This window comes from Zea mays, chromosome 8, assembly GCF_902167145.1.
Source record: "Zea mays cultivar B73 chromosome 8, Zm-B73-REFERENCE-NAM-5.0, whole genome shotgun sequence".
NCBI lineage: Eukaryota > Viridiplantae > Streptophyta > Magnoliopsida > Poales > Poaceae > Zea > Zea mays.
This window is the reverse complement of record NC_050103.1, coordinates 23,471,630-23,495,806: the sequence shown is the minus strand read 5'-3', so window position 1 is coordinate 23,495,806 and position 24,177 is coordinate 23,471,630. Positions and strand designations below refer to the sequence as shown.

At 43.7% G+C, this 24,177-nt stretch overlaps 2 long non-coding RNA genes across 21 annotated transcripts; one reads left to right on the top strand and one right to left on the bottom strand.

Annotated features, from left to right (window-relative positions):
• Nucleotides 1-1,247: 1,247 nt before the first annotated feature.
• On the top strand, nt 1,248-10,545 carry LOC103634948 (uncharacterized). 20 transcript variants are annotated; one of them, XR_004851915.1, is made up of 16 exons: nt 1,309-1,934; nt 2,002-3,057; nt 3,495-3,559; nt 3,642-3,742; nt 3,960-4,060; nt 4,414-4,480; nt 4,566-4,719; nt 5,004-5,162; nt 5,244-5,362; nt 5,927-5,992; nt 6,630-6,785; nt 6,926-7,007; nt 8,246-8,349; nt 9,723-9,812; nt 9,905-9,947; nt 10,206-10,545. It is a non-coding gene; the product is annotated as an uncharacterized lncRNA (long non-coding RNA). The 20 variants fall into 20 exon arrangements; XR_004851912.1 differs by having other exon boundaries at nt 8,246-9,812; XR_004851913.1 differs by having other exon boundaries at nt 6,630-6,824; nt 9,905-10,545.
• Nucleotides 10,546-17,766: 7,221 nt separating this feature from the next.
• LOC103634947 (uncharacterized) lies at nt 17,767-21,092 on the bottom strand. Its single transcript, XR_002264236.2, has 2 exons — nt 18,821-21,092; nt 17,767-18,268 (listed from the first exon to the last, which is right to left on the bottom strand). It is a non-coding gene; the product is annotated as an uncharacterized lncRNA (long non-coding RNA).
• Nucleotides 21,093-24,177: the final 3,085 nt, after the last annotated feature.

The window sequence follows — 24,177 nt, the reverse complement described above, 5'->3', positions numbered from 1 at the left end:
TCTAACGCTAACCCCGGCTTGCAGTGTATGTTAAAAGTTATAAATTTCAGGTTTCGCCTATTCACCCCCTCTCTAGGCAACTTTCAAACACACACTCTCTTCTTATGTATTCTCATAAGGCACTATCATACAACACACACGAGTAGCTATTCCTTACTTGATTATCTCTTTCGTGGTACTTGTGAGGCTTTGACCTCTATTGGAGTGTTGCTCTAATGAATAGGAGTGAATATCCAACTCTTGTATTGAATGAATAGGAGTTCATATGTTGAATGTGATGGTTGGGGTTCTTTTTAGCCTTCAACCACCCATATAGCCGGTATGCCTCATCTGCCAGTACTGCGCACTAGCGAACGGTCTGTGGCTAGAACCCGTACAGTTCGCAACCCTCCAATGGTCAGATTTGATAGCCCAACGCCTATAACTGACAATCCAATGGCTACGACTAATAGTTCAGTGGTTATCTGCCCTTGATGACATCACACGGACAGTCCGCCCTTGGTCCTGAACGATTCACACTGTCCTCTAAAAATTATTTTCCTCAAACTTGCCACATTTAGGCTGAAGCAAATCAACACAGGCAGACCATCCGCGAATTATAGTCGGACGGTCCATGTAGGAGTTCGTACGGTCTTCAATTATGCTTTGGACGGTCCATGATTGAAATGAATGAAACAACAAACTTCTTTGTGATTTCTAATCATAGTACTCTGGATGGTCCGGTATTGGGGTTGGACGGTTCACGCTTGGCAATTCCAGAACTTGAGTTTATGGCTTTTTGTCAACTTTGAAGTATCTTCTCCAAGTTGATTTGGATATTCTTGAGGGTGTTCCTATGACTTGTACAAACGTATCTAGAGACTAGCCAACTAGTCTAAGTCATGGATTTTGGTCATTTTGATTCCTTTAACTCATACTCCCTCCGGTGTAGTATTAGATGTTGTTTTAGGCAACTTTTCACATACCAAAGAATGAGTAATCGGGGGATAAATGTCCAGTCGTACCCATATTAAATAGGGGTCCAATGTCCTCTTTGGTATGTGTGTAGCCAACCATGCATGCAAAAGCATGGGGTAAAACTGGACATTACTGCTTTCATATCTTTACTACTATTAAGGCTGTAAGGGGTAGGCTGCCTCCCCTGGTTCTGCCTTCGGTGAATCTGCACCGTCCGCTCGCTTCCGTAAATCTACACCGTCCGTCCGCCCGCGCCCACATTCGTCCCCCGCCTCCCCCTCCCCCACCCCGCCCACGTTCGTCCCCCCGCCTCCCCATCCCCCACCCCGCGTGAGCCGCCGCCGCCGCACCGAGCCCTCCGCCCCCGTCCGTCTCGCCGTGACGCGCGCGGCTCGCGATAACTTCCACCAGATAACTCCCACGTCCTACCCGCGCTCGTTCATTGCTTTCACGAGGCCAAGGCCGCCGACGCCCCCGAGGTCGTGGTTTAGGGGTCCCCTCCCCGCCGCCGAGTACATCGAGTCCATGGACAGGGCCAACGCCGCAACCACAGGGCCCACCGCCGAGTCCGCGCGGGCGGGGCGCACGACTCCATGGACAGGGCTACCTCCCCGTTCGAGGGCGACTCGCCAATGTTGCAGTCGCAGGCCCCGCCGTCAAGTCCACCGAGCGGGGCGCACGACTCCATGGACAGGGCCACCTCGCCGAGGAGCGGCTCCGCCACAGGCCGATCCGACGCCGCAGCCGTAGGCCCCCGCCGCCAAGTGTGCCGAGCGGGGCGCACATCCCTCGACGTCGCCTTCTTCGACGACCTCTCGTCGAGTTCACGACGCCAAGAAGGTCGTGCCCGACGACAAGCTTGCTCAACGCACCGGGCGCGCGCTCCATAGTACCAGCGTGATGTCGCACCGCCATCCACGCTCGACGCATCCAGCTCCTTTGGCGTCATCTAGGTGCTCCTCTGCCCGATCCCGGAGGTTAGTTTCTTTCTCCATTTCTGCGTAGATATGCTCTGTCGTGCATGACGGTCGTGGATTTGTTTAGGTTCAAAACACCTCACCTCAATCCAATGTTAACAAGCTTGGAGGACATCACCAACGCACCATATGCAGATCTTCTCTCTATTAATTCAATGAGGAAAGGAAAGGGGACTTAGAAATTAGTCTTGGCAAATGGAGGGGAACGTCTCAATGACCGAGGCACATTTTTTCTTGTTAGTTAGCTCATGGTATGTTAAAAGGTAAGGACCTCAATCCAATGACCAGAATGTGTCCATCTTTAAAAGGTAAGGAATTGGTTAGGCTTCATATTGTCTCTCTTTTGATTGGTATGTTACATGATTCTTCTCCAAAAACAAATGCATAATCATGTGTTTAACAACATTCTTGTTTATCCTTGTCTTCGAAAAAACAGAACGTACTAATTTTGGCCGACACCAAGATCACTTATTGGAATAACTTTACTTATGATCAGTAGCATTACCTTTTTTTGATGTACAATATATTGGATGATCAGTAGCATGTGAGCAGTTTCTAATAAAAAGGAAGCTGCAATGATAACTTACGTTCCTAATATGACACATTGTGTTTTTTAACTTATCACACTTGTTGTTATGTGCGAGTTGTAGAGAATTCAAACTGAGCAGAAATCCATGTATTGCTGGCCACACAGGTAATCTATTTCCAACCCTTGCCAATTGCCATTGCCATTGTAATATTTTTTTACGGCAGTACTAGGAATTATTGCATTGGGAGACTGCTCTGCTAGAGGAAGGTTGGGGCTCACTAAATCCTCTTTGGTCTGATGCGAAACAAGGGGAGGGACTCATCCTCCATCTCCCCTCGCCACCGCGCCAGGCGTGATGCTTCGTCTCCTCCCCCCAGGAAGCCATTGTAGATGGCACTGTCGGCCAAGGGCAAGGAGGTCTGCCACAGGTCCTGTGACGTCCTCGACATCAACGCCGATGAGTGGGGCAACGAGAATAGGAGCATGACCACCGAGCTCAGGGAGCAGCAGTACCGGCTCAGGAAGGCACTGGAAGACCGGGTGCAAGTCAGTAGGGAGACCGCCAAGATGTGGCGATGGGACAAGCTCCATCAGGTAGAATTGGCTGACAACCCACAGGTTGATTTTAACCTCTGAATAAAAGTATAATACAAGCAATGTGATATGCTTTTTAATGAATGAAAATTGGCTAGGCAATCTCTATCATGAAATGGCTGATTTGTGTGCTTAAAGGTTATGGTTACAGAAAATTTGGATACACTGAAAAATTTGAATTATCTTTCATAGTGTTATACTAAATTAAATTATCAAGGGAGGTAACAAGACAAAACAATGTCTGATGTTTTTACTTCTTAGCCATGTGCTTGGGAGAGATGGCTACTCAAGATGATGAAAAACGTGTAAGAAAACTGTTGGGTGCCTTCACCATTCATGATTATTGTGTGTCTTGATGAAAGGAACATAGTAATATCATCATGACTATTGACATTAGTTATTTGTTCTAAGCACTATGTATTTCAATTTCCTTGTAGATATGGATTGGAGGACCTTACAAAACCCAACAAGCTCAATTCAAAATTCAAGAGGAAGTACTAAAGTTATGATAGTTTTGTATTTTATATGTACTTTATTTAAATATATTTCTGCTAGAACCATGTTGTGTTGCTGTTTGACGACAGGCCGAATCGAGATCTAATGTGTGGGCGGAGGAGGCAAATAAATAGTGGGAGGTCGGGGACGCTGCGCTCTGGCCTATGGACATGAGACTGAAATGTGATCGGTATGCTATCAGGAAAGACGAAGTTTTAATCCAAACAACATATTTGGTATAGAAGTTTTGGAGCTGAATTCTTTTCTGGTGGGGATATAGCTGAGTAAAAAATTAGATTATAGAATAATATAGTGATGTGCAAAAATCAATGAATTGGTTCTGGGTCTTATACACTATCTAGAGACATTTCTAGATTTTACCATGTTGTGTTGCTGTTTGACGACAGGTCGAATCGAGATCTAATGTGTGGGCGGAGGAGGCAAAGAAATAGTGGGAGGCCGGGGACGCTGCGCGCTGGCCTATGGACATGAGACTGAAATGTGATCGGTATGCTATCAGGAAAGACAAAGTTTTAATCCAAACAACATATTTGTTATAGAAGTTTTGGAGCTGAATTCTTTTCTGGTGGGGATATAGCTGAGTAAAAAATTAGATTATAGAATAATATAGTGATGTGCAAAAACCAATGAATTGGTTTTGGGTCTTATACACTATCTAGAGTATTTCTGGATTTTACAATATATAAATCCAATTGTTAATGCTCATGGCCTATTTTAGTGGAAATGGAAGATGCGCTTTAAGATTTCAGAACTTGTGTTTTTGGGGTGGGGAAGAGAAAGGATCCATTTGTTGAGTTTCTGGAACATTGAGCTACTACTCTGCTACTGTTGGCCACACAGGTTGTTCTGCTATTGATTTTTTGCACGGATGGAATGAGAATTGGGTCGCCAAGGACGAGCAATTCTGGTTGGTTGCTTGCTGTTATTCTCGTATTTGCTTGGCCTTCCATTTGTGTATTTTTTCTATTATTTATACCCTTTTGTCGTTGTAGGCACATGGCTATGTTGGTTGTCTCAGTTGTCTTTTACAATGCCACATTCTCTTTCTCGGGTCCATCTAAACATGACTGTGGACTCAACCTATTTTACATTGTCTTCACATCGATTCTTGTTTTTTCATTTGCTATCATTTCCCTGCACCCGAAGGTACCGTCTCATAGTCTGTTTTCTTCCTTTTATTGATTTTGCCTATGCTTTTATTACTTGATTCAATCAGAAACTATTTCTTGATAAGCTATACTGGATGTGCTCGCGGTTTTGGGCTGTATTATATTTGCAATTTTATATGATTCTTTGGGTTGGTTCGATCGTTTAGATTTCATCTTGGTCATCACATGACCATGCTTTCCAACAACCACTACTATACATTTCTGTTAAATGTATCCATCTTTTTGTTCTAAATAATGCTTTGTATTATTCTTCTATTTTAGAGGTGTTACATGAATATGCCAATTTTCAAACTTGAGGCTGCGACACAGGAATGTATAGTAGATAACTGAATCACGACTCTCGAAGCTTTTTCTCATTGGAGCCTACTGTTCCCTCCGCTATGACTGAAGGCCCCACCATACAATCAGATAAAGCATTAGGTATCAATCCACTCTATCCCTTTGAACGAGAGCTTGTCCTCGGGACCGACGCGGCTACATATCTTCTCTTCTTGACTGCAGCGGGCTTGCCACAGTGGCCTTGGCCGTAGCAGCAGCACGCCACGAGCAGCGACGCCAGAGAAGAGGGAGTTCCAAATGGCGATTACAATGAAGATCAGACGACAAAAGACATGAGCGAGGTGAAAATGCAGCTATCCCTTAATTTATAGATATATTTTTTCATTGAAGTTTATTAACTCTATTGAGTCTATTGCAAACCATGGTTTCAAATGCATCATGGCGAAGTTTATCAATAACACTTTATTGCTGCTGCCACCACCATGATGGTACAAGCTTTACAAACCATGATTTCTTTTAGATCCAAAACTTGAAACTTCAATTTTATCAATCAAATAAGCAAGTGAAATTTGAATTCCCTCCTCCTTTTCGTTAATGGGAAATTCTATTAAACTCATCGATCTTTTAGATCTGATGTTGTTCTATAACATGGCTGATCACTGTGCGGTTGCATTAGTTTTCTTTCTCATGTCTTGAGATAGTTGTCTCGTGCTTCAATCATGTATTAATAATAATGCTTTCAAGTGCTTGATGTGAAGCAACTTTGACTCTTTTGCACCCTAAACAATGCCCTGGTCTCAGCAGCGTAATAAATTCATAGTGTCCCCTCCTCATTCTGTGTGTTTTTTTGATAAAAGGAACATGCACTTAACTTATTTTGGTCCATGTTTCTTGTTTCTTTGCAGTATTAGTGTCCAATAAACTAGGTGCTGGAAATCCACATGCAGCACACCTATCAGTTTATGTTTCAGGTATTATGTACCGATCTGAGGGCCTTTTTTAGCTGTCATCACAGTATTAGCGCGTTGTGCATTAATATTTTATCGAATAATTCGTGTGTCGTCGCAACTCACGGGGATTGTGTTGTAACGATGAGTATTTTATATGTTTCCTCACAAACTTTCCCACAATAGGGTACCACAACTTGCTATTTCTAAGTGGATCCAGTCCCTTCACGAAATATTTGCAAAAATGTCGAGTTACTTGCAAATGCTTGTGCAGAATTGTATCGGTTGGCAGTTTGTTTTACTTCTTCCATAAACTTGCTCCTTTCTGTATCCTATCTTTTCAGTGTCTCATTTGTTCATTCATGCACATGTCGAGTTGTATTTTGTCACTACAAGTACAATACAGTCAGATTCCTCACTGCACCCCACCCGTCCACCCATTTTTGGGAGAAATTTAAATGCATTTATGTACTGCCAGCAAAAAAATTAGCTTGTTTGCTTTCAATTGGCCAATTTGGTGGTGCTACCTTGAATGCTTTAATTCCATTCACATTTTGTATTAACATGATGTGTTTATTTTAGCCTTGCCTCCACATCAAGAAATTGGAATGCTTTCACTTTCACCTACCATGACTGATGTATATTTGTTACTGGGAGCTAGGGCTTATTGGCTGCTCCGCCGAGGTCATGCAATGGCCCTACTGGGAGCTCGACGAGATGGACGACACACTCACCTACAGAGGGGAGCTAGGGTGTGTTGTGCATGCCTGCGAGCTGTAGAGAAGAGGGGGCAGTCTGGATCCGAACCCTCAGCAAGGTATTACATTCACCCGCTCCCCCACGCCAACGTCCTCCAGTACGTGATCTCATCTAAATTTGTTCAGTGTTAACGGTTAAGTTACAGAGTACATGGTCTTTACAATTCTCCTTCTTAGCTGTATTTTCATCTTTCTGCAGGATTTTGCAGCTCCTACTAGAGAATGGCATTAGAGTAAATGAACTAACAAGGATAGAGGTTGCTCTCGTCGTCCCATAAGTGGTAGGGAGCTCCACGTACAAACTTCATTTTTCTTATTCACAATATGATTCATTGTTAATACAACAAAAGAAATTTGACAAATTGGACAGGTTCAACAATTGTGGGTGTGTCCATTCACCAGTACAACTGAATGCTTTATTTATTCCCATATAGCTTTGTGGGTTTATATGTCTGAGTTATCCCTACTGTACATAAGTAGGAGGTGACCGCTACACTATGTAATTGAAAAAATAGGGATATCAGACCAGGTTTCCATTGACCAATATTATTATTTTTGGTTGTGCCAGTACAAAAGACTATCCTGTTTTCATCAAAGCTAGATTTGGCCCAGCTTGATACCTGCAGGATGCCAATGCTATTATAATCTATTGTTGGATGCCATAAATTTATCATTCATGTCTTCTGTTTTGTGCAACGATAAGATTGATTTTAATGTATATGGACAAGATATTTAGATACAATCACACAATTAAACTTTTAGCTCTATCTGTGGAGCAACTTTACTTTAGACAATGTATGCCGCCATGGTAATTGATGTTTTGTTGTTCATAGTATGATTCGATGACTACTATATTTAATTACTTATTGACAAAACATGAGCTATTTCAGAATACATGGAATTAAAATTTTAAGACAATAAGTACAAATATGAGTTATTTCAGAATGCATAGAATTAAAATTTTAAGACAACAAGTACCTGGTAACAAGTTAATGTTTTTCATGTTAGGGTCAAGCTTGCAGCTGTATGAAGTTTTTTTCTGTTGTATTATGTCTCCATGACTTCATAGAGTGTCTTTTTTCATGTTTAATCATTACTTAGGTTTTATTTTAAGAATTCCCACATCACACTTTTTTATTTTGTTTTCCCTGTTCCTTTTTCTCTTCCTTTCCATTCAATTAATGGGATGTTTGATACCTTACGATTGCACCAACCAGTTCAATTGTACTTCAGATATCATCTTCTTTGATTGTAATCTTTTGCATACTCTTGTTGATGGTGCTACCATATTCTTGAAACCTTCCACATTGTCCATCTGAGCATTCTTCTATCTCTGGATTTGTCCCTTAACAATCACTTGCTTTGAGGTTCCATTTGGATACACATGACTAGATCCAGTTTAAGATTATTGTATATCTTTTGTTCTAGCTATTTCTGTTGTTTTTCTTTCTATCCATACATTATCAATTTGATGATCCTGACGATGCCCCTGAGGTGCATACACATGATCTCGCAACAGGTGCAGAAAATGGCACCCAATTACTGCCCTCGAGGTGTTGTTAGACTTAATGGGTCACTACGCGAACAGTCAGTGTAGTTCTATGCATGCATCTACAATAACAGGTTAGTAGTAGTGTATTTGTGCATGGACCCCATGTTTTCCTTTTCATTGAAAATTGAAAGCTTGTTCTTTTTTTACTGGAAGATATGGTCTCTTTTGACACCATGAAATGTCGTAGATTGTCTCTCACCTCTGCTTTGCTTCAGTACCTGTCTTTTTTCCCATGTCCCTAAATTATAAGCTATGTGTGGTGTGAGCTGTGCCTGCTTCCAACACTTGGGTTAGGTTCAGTGTCAAGTATGTAGATTATACTTAAGCACACGACATGTTCTTCCTCTCCTCATCGCAATATGTTGATTGGATTAGATTTCATTTTGGCATATTTTTATAATATTTGTCTTGCTGGCAACACCATCTGGAACCCTTTCGTGAACCAGCATGAGTGGACAACACTGGTGGGTAGCCACATGCACAAAAAAGGAAAAAATGGTCTTTTTCCTTCATGATTTAATTATTGTGCCTTCACATACATAGGGTTGAAATTGTCCTCCATTAAAACTCTTTTGGTATACATGCATACTGAGAAGTTGTCATATTTTCTATAATTTTATAACTACTAATTATCGAATAATGTCTTAGGGACCGTCTGTTTCCCTTCACTTTGAGAATTGAAATCTAAGTAATGGAATAGGCTATCTTTTTAAAATGTGACATTCCATAACTACCTGCATTCTTTATTTGACCGACAATCTTATAAAAGTGTATGTAGATATGTATGTAGATGTTTATGTAGATGTGGATGCATTCTTCTATACGAGCTCCCCTCTAGCATGTAACTTGTGTAAAACCTCAAGATAGTGAGTTATATTTTGTCTTGATTATTGTACAGGGCTACATGCATGTTGTTTCATTACTAAGAGAGAGGAAACATAGCAGTAGCACACAAGTTTTTCTTGATTATTGGTATATTCAGATCAGTGCTATATTGCTAAGTTTTTTTATTATTGGTATACTCAGATCAGCACTTAAAAGAATCACAGACTTAAATCACATTGTAGAGAGTTATATTCAGATCTGCACTTGCTTTTTTCATGCAATGTACTCATAGCAGTAGCACTTAAATCATTTCAGTGACTCATTCCATGACTTAAATATATATTTTTAGATTACTTCTCGTTTCTTGCTACATGTTTACGCGCTAGCTGTTTAAGTGCATCTGGTCGACCTTCTTTTTATGAAGTGCTTTTCATTGACTGCTTTTGTGTTACCTGTTTACGCGCTAGCTGTTTAAGTTGCACAGGCGCGAGACAAATGGGGTCGTAGCGCCATCGTTTTGTTGTCGCGTGGTCATGATATTCCATCGGCGAACATCGACAACTCTGCCACGCACATGAGTATTTGTGTTCAACCTTTAATGGTGGATCTGTTTTTTTAGAAATGTGTCAAGAGAGTTGAGAATGATGATACTGGTCACCAAAACTGCATTGGGTAATATTTTGATTACTGGTCATGCATCGACAAATGTGTAAGTATAAGTACTTAATTCCAGCTTGCACTTCACCATTTGTCATTGTCAAGCTAGAAATAACAAATTTTCTATGAAACATGCCTCTGCAGGTAGCACCAAAGCTCTTTAAGAAGCTCAAATCATTTATGCGATGTGAGGCGACTTTTAACAAAGTGAATCGAATTTGCATACCTTACACCTTTGAAAAGTGTCTGAACTCGTACATCTTGGAATAAAACAACAATTTTTTGTTGACAGCATGTGTGTTTCTTTGGATTGTGCATAAATTTCCTGTGCATGAATCTGGTGTCAATCTTGCTCTTTTACGTGCTATTTTGTGAGAAAATATATTATCAAATACTTTTTCTATAAAGAGAATGAACCTAGGTCTTTTTGTTTTGCCATCTTCAGAAGCTCGAGTCGTCCACTGGTGGCTTATCTTCTCTGCCTGGTGAGAGCTGGCACTACCGTTTGGTGTCGTGACCTTGCTGATGCTTGTTCGCCTAGTGAAGAGTTTGGGGCATATTCAGTTTTACAGAGTTTGGGCCATCACCCATCAGGCTGGAGCTTTATAGAGTTAATGAACACGAAGTTGAGTTCAACATGCAATTTCTGCCGTGCTCTTCACTAACCACCACACATGCACATTGACATGATGTAAACAAAGAACCGATTTTGTTGGATTTGATTGTGTATTATGTGCTGTAAATATCTGTTTTATATGATTGTCCTGCCACCTGGGCTGCTGTAATTTGATGGATATGGTAATTTTTATGATAAAATATGGACATGGTATAAAGATTCATTTTTAATCTGGCGCCTTACTAATTGCTGTCAGGCTGCCCCAACATAAACTTGTGATATGGTGTTGTGTTTGTTTGCTGCTTTCAAGTTGATCTGCAGTTATGTTTTCAGTAGCTAGCAACTTCAGAGGTTATGGCAACAGAGAGGTCATGGCACTAGGTGGGCGCCGGCTCTCACCAGACGGGGAAGAGAAGCTGATTGAAACTAACCCCTTGTTGCGTGACAAACTACAATTTCCTGGACCGAAGAACTCTAGGTGGGTTTGGATTGTGGAAATGAACTGCTATAAGGATATTGACATGAAACAAATAGCATGCTGACTGATGCAAGATATTGACGTACTCTCAATTGTGTATTTAGGTATTAAAATGTAGCTATCTCAAATATCTGTGAACTCAAGTGAATGTCCAGTTTGATAGCTATTACTGATTCTTTTGATGTGTTGTTTGTTTGATAGCTAGATTAAAATAACAAAATTTATGTATGGCTAGGTTCACAAATGGATTACGAATTTTTTCTCATAACAATATAACACACATTTGTACATAAGTTATTGTAGTATTATATGTTTCTGTTGCAACGCACGGGCACTCACCTAGTCATATAATGACATCTTTTGTTACACTACACTTATTCATCAAGAATGACATCTAATACTACACCGGAGGGAGTTTTCTGATTTTTGCTCAAGTTAGAGTGAAACTTTGAATCTAAGTATTCCAACCTCTCTAGATAAATCAAATAGGTTTCTAGGGGTGTTGAGAACTTATCCAAAGTGTAGGATTACCGCAAGTTTATCTTTTCCAAAGTTTACCCCTTTTGGCTAGATCTGGATTTGAGTTGTTTTCTGATGTAGAAACATAATTGTTAGTCTTATGAACCTATGAACAAATACTTGGCAAACTAGTTAGTCCAAATGATTGTGATGATCATCAAGCAACAAAACAAATATATAAATGGATTAAGTCCCATTTCCCTTTCAAATATGAGCTTGTGTTTTTTGCTTAGATGATCAGGATTGTAATTGTTGGGGACTTGTTCTCAAATGCTATGAGTTAAGAACAAGACAACACAAAATGTTAAAGGTTAAAGCCCTTCGTCCTTTGAAGCATTATTTCCCTTGGGATATAATGATCTTCAGACGAAGGTCCTGAAGGACTAGCCTTCATCATTACAATATGTGTTAATGAAAAGGAGAAGCATACGACATATAAGAAAAATATGAATAATCATATACCATTATCGATATCTCATTATTATATCATCACGAATGAAGATGAACAATATTGAATTACATTTATACCTTTGGCTTGATAGAAGGTAAAAGTCCAAGCGTGATGCACGAACGAGTACAAGTCGGCGTGAACAGTACGAGGGTACTGTTCATCTATTTATAGGCACAGGACACAGCCTGTGTGAAATTACACTCATGCCCTTCATGTTCACTATTAGCTCAAGAGCAATCTATTGAGGACTAAATAGCCTTTTCCTCCTTAAGTTGGTTCCTCTTTCTGCTAATGAGCCGAAGCTCCCTTTCGCGCAGCTTCGGCACTGGTTCAACCTTCGTTCCGACCCTGCTTTCCTCATTCTGTACAACTTCATCCCAAGTCCGAAGATTCCTGTACATATATTGCACTTGGGAAACATTGTTAAATCATGTTTTTGAGGACCTTCGAAAGATGAAGGCCCCCAACAGTAGCCCCTCGCAGTATTAATTTGTTATAACAACAAATTCAGACTACGACATGAACGAACGCCTTAAGCCGAAGGTCTGAAAAAACACCTTCCCTTTGCTAGAATAGCAACAATCAATGACATACGGGGCCCTCCAAGTTGCAGCGTGCTAGGTGTATAAATATGACCTCACACCGGCAGCATTTGGTACGCTGCTTGTGCCATTTGCATCATTTTCTCAAACTTTTAGCTCTTGCTCACTAGCGCTCGCTAGATTTTCAAGTTTTTTGAGCTTTAGTTTAATAGAGTCGTTTTCACCATGTCTGGGGAAAAATGACTGAGAAGGTAAAACTAACTGAAGAAACGAAGCTGTTTGAGGAGAAGAAGGTTGCAGATCCTTATATTGCTGGATTTATTGAGTCCATGGCGAAAACAAACACAGAGAATATTACTAAAGAGATACTAGAATGTTTATCTGAAGATACTGGTGACAGCGATAGCTATGATGTGGAAAGTGGGGATGAAGATTCTAAAGATCGGCCCTAGCGACCAAGCCATACTGTCTTCGGAAAATCGACCATTAAACATAGTGATCTTGAAAACATGAGAGGAAGGTACTTTCGAGACATGTCTATCGTGAGGGCTGGCGAAGACAACAACGTTCCTACCCCTGAGGAAGATGAAGTTGTTATCTACCGAAGCTTTTTTATGGTTGGGCTTCGGTTTCCTTTGAACAAGTTTGTAGTTGAATTGTTGAAGATCTACCAGATCTTCTGTCATCAGATCCCCCGAAGCTATAATGAGGATGGGGATTTTTGTCTGGGCTGTAAGGAGTCAGGGGCTAGAGCCAAGCGCGAAGTGCTTCTGCAGTATGCATGAGCTCTTATATGAGACGAAGGCTACTGGCAAAGAATAGTACCATAACAACTTTGGTTGTTATGGATTCATTGCTCGCCCTAATGCAAGTAACCCGGTGCCAACATTCTAGAAGAGATGGCCCGGAGCCTAGATGAAAGAATGGTTTTATGTGAAGAATGATTTAAAGGCAAGGGAAGACATTAAAGAGATCATTCAGCGCCCCATCTGGTCACGCTTCGGCCTTCGAAGGCCAAAGGTAGAAATTGATGACGCTATCGAAGCGTGTCAGAGGGCTTTTATCACTATTTGCTCCTTCATTGGCACAAGAGATTTGATTCAAGAACATATAGCCTTTAGGGTATGGCCGCTTGTGGAAAGTTGGGAAATGCCGAAGGAGACCACCGCCGACTCTGGTGAGGGTGGTCTGGTTCGACTGAAATATACCTTCAGATTTAGGGAGAAATTTGATGAGCCAAACGACAACTGGCTGATGTGCATCGAAGCTACTAGTGATGAGCTGCTTGGAGCATACTCCAAGGCTAAAGATAATGCCTTGTCTGCAACCTTTGGTGGCCGGGGCAAGAAAAGATTAAACAGGGTATTCGATGCTATTGGCTTTGTATACCCTGATTACCGCTACCTATTGCGAATACAAGAGAAAAAGAGGAAGATTGTTGCTTCGGTTACCCCACCTGAGCCTGTGCCGAAGAGCAAAAAGGTGAAGGTTATGACCCACCGGCCACGTTACATTGAACCGGTCGTAGTGCCTGAATTTGGCGGGGTCCTCCTCAGCAGCCGAAGCAACAGAAACTGCTCTGATTGCACAGAGCACTGAAGAGGCAGCCGTAATGCTGAAGGTACCCATAGCCGAGCTAGTCAAAGATAAGGTTGATAAGGCTGAAGAGTCAAAGGTTGAAAAAAATAATGCAAATGCCAAAAATTCTGAGTCCTCCGATAGAGGCAACACTATCGAAGATGCAAAAGGCTTCTGCTGCAACTCCCAAGAGAAGGAGAATGGCCAACGTACTCGATGTTGTGCTGGAAACTACAAAGGTGCTAAGCCCTGCTCCTGCAAAGAAAATTTCCCAAGCTGAAGCCAAATCACAGGCCGAAGCTGAAACTGGGCAAGCAGAATCCGAAGCTACGCAGGCTCAAGGTAAAACCGAAGCTGGGCCTTCAGTGCCCACCGAGACGAAGCTTGTCGCGCCTGAAGAAAAGACGGCAGAGCAAATTGCTCTTGAAAAAATCGAGACTCCTACTCCCGAAGATTTGATCGAAAACATTGACTTCATCATTCGACATGCTTCGGGGAAGAAGTTGTCCGAAGAAGAAATTCTGGAAGCCAAGCATTATGCGCGAAAACTGAAATATCTGAAGGGGGCCTTGGTTTTTAACGGGAGTAATGAAGATGATTTCTTATACTGTCTCCCGGACAACAAAGAGATATTTGTTTGCCGGGAGATAGGTAGAAGCATGGGGTTCCCGAAGCTAGAAGATGGCCTTTCAATTCTGTCGAAGGATGATCTTGCTGACAGCCTAGCATACAACAGTATGAAGGTATAGAAGTTATTTTTGAACTTGAGAATAAAGTATTTTATTTGTCGTACTTAATTCCTTCCTCCTCTTTCAGGGCTTAATTCTTAGTAATGCCCTTAGGGCGCAGAAAAATGTCGAAGACGAGGCTATACAATGGCCCTTAATAACCTTCGTTCAGAAGTGATTGAATTAAGAAACGAAGGTCTAGAAAAGGATAAAATTCTGATTTCTTTGGTAAATAAAGTAAAAGAGGACGAAGCTAGTTATAAAACTCAGGCAGAAACCCATAAAGCAGAAATTGAAGATCTTCGCAAACAGCTGGCCGAAGCTAAAGAGAGTTGCGCACTCGCACATGCTAACCGAGAAATCAGCGAGTATTGGAAAAATTATCTAGAGAAAAATGTTGAAGAACTTCGGTAATCCAAGGAAAGATGCTTCGAGAAATCCTTGGATTGTGTGAAGAAATTGAAGACTAGCTTCGCCAAAGTGGGTGCATACTCTGCCGAAGAAAACTTCGTGCGAGGCAACCCCGAAGGCGTTATTGAATGGATAAGTGGAGAGCCCAAAACCTTCGAAGAAATTTTAAGTGATCGTGGGGATGTTTGCGCGTTTTCCGGTGTGCGGGGAATTTCAGCCATCTTGGAGAAGGCGGGATGCGACCATATTAAAACCATGGTCCAGACTGAAGCTGTCTTCTCCATAGATGATACAAAGGATCCTTCAGCTGAAGCAACATTGATGGGCGGAAAATTCTATAATGATATCTGGGTGAATGGTGGCCGAGTGATGGCCCATGAAATTATGAAGAAAAGTGAAAAAGATACCCCTGACGCTCGAGCAGAAGCAAGTCGAGCTAAAGAAGCTGCTGAAAGCGAAAAGCGCATAGGTATTATTTTTGGTTTTTAGCTTCAACATTTTGTTTTTGTGGCTTCGGACTAATTAATTTTTCCTACTTCAGCTGAATTATCTCCGTCGTCGGAACCGTACGATCCCTTAGCAGATCCAAAAATGAAGGAAGCACTGGAGATCATAAACATGGCTGAATCTATTGTCGACGAAGTCGTTAACAGATTACTGCACGAAGTTGCAGTGAAAGTTCTTAAAGAGGAATATATTTTATTGTAATAAACATTTTTGAGAAACTTGATGTACATAGCAGATGAAGAAAGATTAGGTTTCTACTGTAACAAAACTATGTAATATTTGGGATGTGTTGTGGCCTTCGGTTGTGATCATCTTGAGTAAGATGACTCACTTCCTCAGTAGCTTCATCAATCTTCTTCTGAAGGTTGGCCAGCCGAGCCATCTTCTCTTTTTTCCTTTGGACCTGCTGGTGAATGATTTCTAGGTCCCTGATCTCCTGGTCCAGCTCCTCCTCTTGAAGTGTTGGACTGGTTGCCTTTCTCTTCTGGCTTCTAGCCTCTCGTAGAGAAAGAGTGTTTTGATTTGTGTCCAGCGGCTGCAATGCAGCCCCTGGCGCTGTTATCTTCTTCGGCGGCATGACGAAGGTTAATGCTTTGTCGAAGGTTGTGGAAGTGAGTACACCGGAGGTGGGCGCCAATGTTGGGGACTTGTTCTCAAATGCTATGAGTTAAGAACAAGACAACACAAAATGTTAAAGGTTAAAGCCATTCCTCCTTCGAAACATTATTTCCCTTGGGATATAATGATCTTCAGACAAAGGTCCTGAAGGACTAGCCTTCATCATTGCAATATGTGTTAATGACAAGGAGAAGCATACGACATATAAAAAATATGAATAATCATATAACATTATCGATATCTCATTATTATATCATCACGAATGAAGATGCACAATATTGAATTACATTTATACCTTCGGCTTGACAGAATGTAAAAGTCCAAGCGTGATGCACGAACGAGTACAAGTCAGTGTGAACAGTACGAGGGTACTGTTCATCTATTTATAGGCACAGGATGCAGCCTGTGTGAAATTACACTCATGCCCTTCATGTTCACTATTAGCTCAAGAGCAATCTATTGAGGACTAAATAGCCTTTTCCTCCTTAAGTCGATTCCTCTTTCTGCTACTGAGCCGAAGCTCCCTTTCGTGCAGCTTCGGCACTGGTTCAACCTTTGTTCCGACCCTTCTTTCCTCATTCTGTACAGCTTCATCCCAAGTCCGAAGATTCCTGTACATATATTACACTTGGGAAACATTGTTAAATCATGTTTTTGACGACCTTCGAAAGACGAAGGCCCCCAACATTAGCCCCTCGCAGTATTAATTTGTTATAACAACAAATTCAGACTGTGACATGAACGAAGGCCTTAAGCCGAAGGTCTGAAAAAACACTTTCCCTTTGCTAGAATAGCAACAATCAATGACATACGGGGCCCTCCAAGTTGCAGCGTGCTAGGTGTATAAATATGACCTCACACCGGCAGCATTTGGTACGCTGCTTGTGCCATTTGCATCAAACTTTTAGCTCTTGCTCACTAGCGCTCGCTAGATTGTCAAGTTTTTTGAGCTTCGGTTTAATAGAGGCGTTTTCACCATGTCTGGTGAAAAAATGACTGAGAAGGTAAAACTGACTGAAGAAACGAAATTGTTTGAGGAGAAGAAGGTTGCAGATCCTTATATTGCTGGATTTATTGAGTCCGTGGCGAAAACAAACACATAGAAGATTACTAAAGAGATACTGGAAGGTTTATCTGAAGATACTAGTGACAGCGATAGCTATGATGTGGAAAGTGGGGATGAAGATTCTAAAGATCGGCCCTGGCGACCAAGCCATACTGTCTTCGGAAAATCGACCATTAAACAGAGTGATCTTGAAAACATGAGAGGAAGGTACTTTCGGAACATGTCTATCGTGAGGGCTAGCGGAGACAACAACGTTCCTGCCCCTGAGGAAGATGAAGTTGTTAGCTACCGAAGCTTTTTTAAGGCTGGGCTTCGGTTTACTTTGAACAAGTTTGTAGTTGAAGTGCTGAAGATCTACCCTCTGCTATGAGCCTTAAAAGTTTTAAATGTTGTAGCTTAAATAGAATGTAATTATTTTTTCTTGTAATGGCATGAAGCATAATGATGGCAAACCAAAATAGAATGCAGGTAACATATGACACTAATTTAAAGTTTATGTTGTGACAATCAACTCATAAAGAAGAACAAAAAAATAAAGAGGATCTTCCAATCTTGTACATATTGTAAAAAATCAAACAGACGTCACTACAGGTTTTTAACTAAATAAGTCTGTACCAAAAACCTATCAAAATATGACTCACTATACATAATAAGCCAATGCATATATCATTGTCTTGCATGTCAGAGTGTAAAGGGCAGTGCATTTTAAAAGGTACTTTGTCACTGAGAAGGATACACCAAACCTGCATAAGAAAAACACTTCGAACTCTAAGTAATTGGTTACAGAAATAACATTTATATGCAAAATAGCTCAACTAACAAAATGGCTACTCACTGCAGAAGGGTCACTCTCATAGAAAACCTCAAGGCAAATGTTCCATGCATCACCACATGCCTCCTAAATGCCACCCTCCACAAAGGTCGCAGAAGATATTAAACTCTCCATCTTAGCTTTCTTATCAGTTACAGATGTCATTGCAATAGAATCACAGCCCTAAAACAAAACAGGAAAAAAGAAGCTCATAATCAACAATTTAATTGGCCCACAGCCTAAAATTGAGTCATTGAGTTGAGAGGAAATAAAATAATGTTCAGCTAGCTATAAGTATTTATTATGGCATAAAAATTTAAAAAATATTTAGGAAGTTTTGAGGCATTCAAGTTATCATATGTATCTTTTATTGAACACTCCATAAGGAACTAATTGCACATTTTCAAAGACAAAAAAGTAACCTTTAAATCTTTTAGAGATATTTCACGAGCTCTAAATAATTTTTTTGGTTTATAATGTCCCAAACACATCTCTATATCCTAATTGTTCTTTAGAAAATCTGATTCCTTATATGAGTAAACGAATGAAAGGCTTTGTACTACTTCTAACAAACAGAATTATATTTCTAAATGACATAGAAGTTTTCATTTTTTTGATGAAATGCCACAAACTGCACAAGCATGCAATAATCTGCTTTTGAAAAAAATGATAGAAAACAAAACACCATGTTTGAGCCATGATTTAAACAGTTAAACATAAATCAACACAACCTACCAAAAGTGCATTCTCACTCCCACCGCAGCGTTGATGGACTTTCCCGATCCAATCAGCAGATTTGCAGATGCCACTGCAACTCCAGTGGAAGGATGCAACACACATGTTCCTACCTGCGTCTTTCCATTCACAGTCTGCACGAGTTTGCCAAGCACAATCAGCTCAAACGGACCACAGAATGTGGCCGGAATTACTCTAATCCATTCACATCAAATTGAAGCTAGTGCATGTTAGGCAAGGAACCGTTTCAGCTGACAGCTTCGCTGGTCTTGCGCATGATGCGTCTTTGCCACTATGATTCTCGGGTAAAATGTTTCTTCATTTTGGTGGGGCTATTGGCAGCTTCAGATTCAATCACGCCATAGGTGTAACACTCAAAAGGAAAGTTTAGATGTCTCATGTCATGACAGACTATGAAGATGGCCAACACAAACAATGTTGACAAGCACATGGTACTGACAGCTGATGGCACACCTACTCTCTGAAGGTGTCAAGGTGACCATCAACTACCCGAAATAGTCTCATTTCCCGAAATAATTCATACAAACAGATCATGCACGCTGCATGCAAAAGACCAACCGCCGACAGAGTTGGAACTTGGAAGCAACTAAGTCTAGTATGCTAAACAAACAAGCACAAAGGCGTCAGGTATACCCGGTGGCTTGCTGCAGCAAAGACGGCGATCATCGACGTCCAATCCGATGAACCAAAATCCCATTGGTACGTCTTCATTAGCGTTTTTGTGCAGAACATGCCTGAAAATGTCACCGTCCAACCATGGTCAATGATACCTTGCATCTCTACCGATGTAGGAGGCCATTGTGGAGCATTCGAGTAGAAATGTCTACTGGTTGACTGCTATGTAGGAGGCTAGAGCTGCGACGAAGTATTAATATTGAAACACATCGATGATGTGTACATTTTTACCGAATGAATAAACATCGTAGTAACTGAATTGGCCTGCAAATGAAACCTTAACAATCAAAATCACTGATTTTAATCTATGAAAAAATTTAATACTGCCAGCACTATTATGAGAACTTAACCCAAAGCACCTCGATGTTTATTTATAAATTACATACTATTTCCAATATCTAAGAAAACCTAAAATACCCTGTAACTATCTAACTATTGTAGCCACCACCACCACTATTGTACTGATAAGAGGCATAACCAAAATTTCCCTTTAGGAAGGACCAACCTTATATATAATACCAGTAAATAGAATATATCATCGCTAGTCATAACAATTAACACATGTATGCAATGAGTACATAATAAATTTTAACTTATTATAAACTAACCCTCTTATTTTAACCGTAGATATACAAGCAAAAAAAATCTTGGGGGCTGCTAGCCGCCTTGTCTACGCCACTGGTACTAACTGTACTATGAAATGAAATATTAATCCTTAGCCAACAATGGAAGCACCCAAAATCATATTAACCACTATTGCACTCATAAAAAACTAACCTGAAACAACCCCATCTATATCATGTATTAAAAATAACCCACCACTATCACTAAAAAACTAATCTAAAAATACCCCTACATACCTACTACTATAAATTATCCACCACTGCAATTAGAAAAAAACAACCCATATCGTCAACCTTACAGTTAATAAAAGAGATCCAAATATGGAGCAAATAAGGGAATGCAATTATGCAAAACAATTTATCCAACATATATGTTCATTATAGATGGTATACATTCGAGAGGTTAGAGTTACAATTCACACGTCTTATTTGATCCATGGTAAGCCTTTTTTGAGAGACGGGGCATTCCTTGTTTTGATTAATCAGATAACGGAAATACAACAACTGATTCAGCCGATTCAGTTGATGTCGGGCTTTATACGAGAGGATGAGTGACCAGACATGATTCTCAAGGACTTCTAGAAATAAGAAAAGTAGCTCAACATCTTTGAGCCAAATCAGAAACTTACATTGGCAAATCTTCTACAATCTTAGGCAGGCGTAGTAAAGATTTTTGAGAAACAGATGGAGGAGTTGAATGATCAGGACAAACCTGTTTTTTTATGGTGATCAGGACAAACATGTTACTCGGTTTCTCCTTCTTCTCTTCCTCCTTTCCTTCCTCCACCAAGTCCTCTTGGTTGAGATAGCAATGCAGCATGGAGTTCTCGAGCTTCTTTGGTCCGTCATCATGCTTGTGAACCTAGAGTCCAGCGCCAACATGGCCTCCTTCCTCCACATCGGCCGAAATCGCGGGCCCATCTGCGCCGTCGTGAACTGGTCGTCCTCCATCGCCTGCCCCATCTTCTCGCGGTCTCGCCTTAAGGCAAAGCAATCCCAAATTGCAGAGAACTCGGTATCAAAAATAAGGAAAACACGAGTGTCGGGGACCATAATTAGGGGTACCCCAAGACTCCTAAATCTCAGCTGGTAACCCCCATCAGCACAAAGCTGCAAAGGCCTGATGGGCGCGATTCCGGTCAAGGCTTCGTCCACTCAAGAGACACGATCTCGCCACGCCCGAGCCCAGCCTCGGGCAAAGGCATCCGACCTAGGAGGATTCACGACTCGCCCGAGGGTCCCCTCAAGCAACGGACGCACCTTTGACTCGCCCGAGGCCCAGCTCGGACAAGCTTCGCGGAGAAGCAACCTTGGCCAGATCGCCACACCGATCGACTGTATCGCAGGAGCATTTAATGCAAGGGTCGACTGACACCTTATCCTGGCGCGCGCTCCTCAGTCGACAGAGCCGAAGTGACTGCAGTCACTTCACCGCTCCACTGACCGACCTGACAGGAAAACAGCGCCGCCTGCGCCGCTCCGACTGCTGTGCCACTCGACAGAGTGAGGCTGACAGCAGCTAAGTCCAACCTCGACGCCGGACGACGGACTCCGCCTCGCCCGACCCCAGGGCTCGGACTCAGCCTTGACCTCGGACGACAGACTCCGCCTCGCCTGACCCCAGGGCTCGGACTCAGCCTCGACCTCGGACAACGAACTCCGCCTCGCTCGACCCCAGGGCTCGGACTCAACCTCGACCTCGGAGGAGTCATCGCCTCGCTCGACCTCGGGCTCGGACCGACCACGTCATAGGGGGGCCATCATTACCCTACCCCTAGCTAGCTCAGGCTACGGGGAACAAGACCGGCGTCCCATCTGGCTCGCCCCGGTAAACAAGTAATGATGGCACCCCGCGTGCTCCATGACGACAGCGGCTCTCAGCCCCTTACGGAAGCAAGGAGACGTCAGCAAGGATCCGACAGCTCCGACAGCTATACTTCCATAGGGCTCAAGCACTCCTCCGACGGCCACGACATCACATGAACAGGGCGCCAAAACCTCTCCGACTGCCACGACGGCATGTACTTAGGGCTCAAGCTCCTCTCTGCTAGACACGTTAGCACACTGCTACACCCCCCATTGTACACCTGAGCCCTCTCCTTACGCCTATAAAAGGAAGGTCCAGGGCTCTCGTACGAGAAGGTTGGCCGCGCGGGAGAACGAGCTGCCGCACAGTCTCTCTCGCTCTCGCTCTCTCCCACGCGGACGCTTGTAACCCCCTACTGCAAGCGCACCCGACCTAGGCGCAGGACAACACGAAGGCCGCAGGTTTCCCCTTTGCTGTTTTCCCCCCTTTGTGCTCCGTCTCGCGCCGACCCATCTGGGCTGGGACACGCGGCGACAATTTACTCGTCGGTCCAGGGACCCCCTGGGGTCGAAACGCCGATAGTTGGCGCGCCACGTAGGGGCCTGCTGCGTGTTGACGAACAGCTTCCCGTCAAGCTCCAGATGGGTAGTTTCCAGCAACCACTCCAACCCGGGACGGTGCTCCGTTTCGGGAGTCTTGAGTTCATGTCCCTCGACGGCAGCTACGACATGATACTCCTTCCTCCGCCGCGCGACAACGACAATGGCGGCTGTCAGCCCACCCGCCGGCGGCGGAATCGACGACGTCTTCCCCACGTGGCGGAAGAGCAACATCCGGGTCTGTCCCGTCACCTTCCCCGCCGACGGAGGAGGAGGCGGGGCAGGCATGGCCAAGCAGGAGGCGACACCTCGTCGGCTGTCGAGCGAGTCGACGGCGCTGGCGCCCCAACGGGGGACACGTCGGGCGTCGACCTCGCGTCTGAGACGAAGACGAGCGTCGTTTCCCCGCAACACGCCAACTCCAAGCTGACGGACGACGCCAGCACGCTCGCGAAGGACTTGCTGGGCGTCAGCCTCGTACCTGAGACAACGGTGCAGTCCGTCCCCGACGCGACTTTGTCACCACCCGTCGATCAAGAGGTACCGTCCGTTTCCCGTTCCATGCCTTTTAGATTCAGCTGCGACCCACCAAGCGACCCCGCTTCGATGGACGCTTTCATAAAGGCATGTCCAAACCCTCCGGGGTATCATATGCGGTCAACCTAGGACCGACTGACGGCCGTCTCGACCTATGGGCCTCTGGGTTCTGAGGAAGATGACGAGCCCGACTCTGGTTGGGATTTCTCCTGGCTCGATAACCCTAGTGCCATGCGGGACTTCATGACCGCATGTGACTACTGCCTCTCCGATTGCTCCGATAGCAGCCACAGCCTCGGCGACGAGGACTGTGGCCCAAGTCACGAATGCTTCCACGTCGATCTAGGGGGTCTCGACAAAGGCAACCATCTTGGTATGCCGGAGGACGATGATCCCCCTAGGCCTGCGCCACGCGTTGACATCCTTCAGGAGCTAGTTGTGGTCCCAGTCCCTGCGGGGGGTCAGGACGCACAGCTAGAGCAAATCCGTGAGGTACAGGCCAGGCTCGACGAGGAAGCAGGACAACTTGTGCAGCTTTGGCAAAATATCGGGCAGGAGTGGGCAGGCCGAGCACCGGCCGGAGAAGCGCGTCATCTGGCCCAGGACGTCCAGCACCGCATCGCCGACGATGCCAGGCGAGGCTGCCCCCGGCTTCCAGTGGGGTCGGCCAAAACCTGGCTGCAGCAGCGATACTACTCCGAGCGATGCCGGAACCATCCACCACCGAGGGGCGACGTATCTAGGGAGAGCTCAAGAATCTCCTGGAAGATGCCACGGTCCGATGGGCCGAGAGCTCTGCCTCCCGAAGGCAGGGGTACCCCCCGGAGCATCGCGCCGCGACTTCCCGATTCATGCGGGAAGCCTCGGTCCACACCGGACACACGCGGAACACCGCGCCTGCGGCCCCGGGTCGCCTCGGCAACGAGCACCACCGCCACGACCGTCGAGCCCACCTCGACGAAAAGGTGCGCCGAGGCTACCACCCCAGGCGTGGGGGACGCTACGATAGCGGGGAGGATCGGAGCCCCTCGCCCGAACCACCCGGCCCGCGAGCTTTCAGCCGGGCCATACGACGGGCGTCGTTCCCCACCCGGT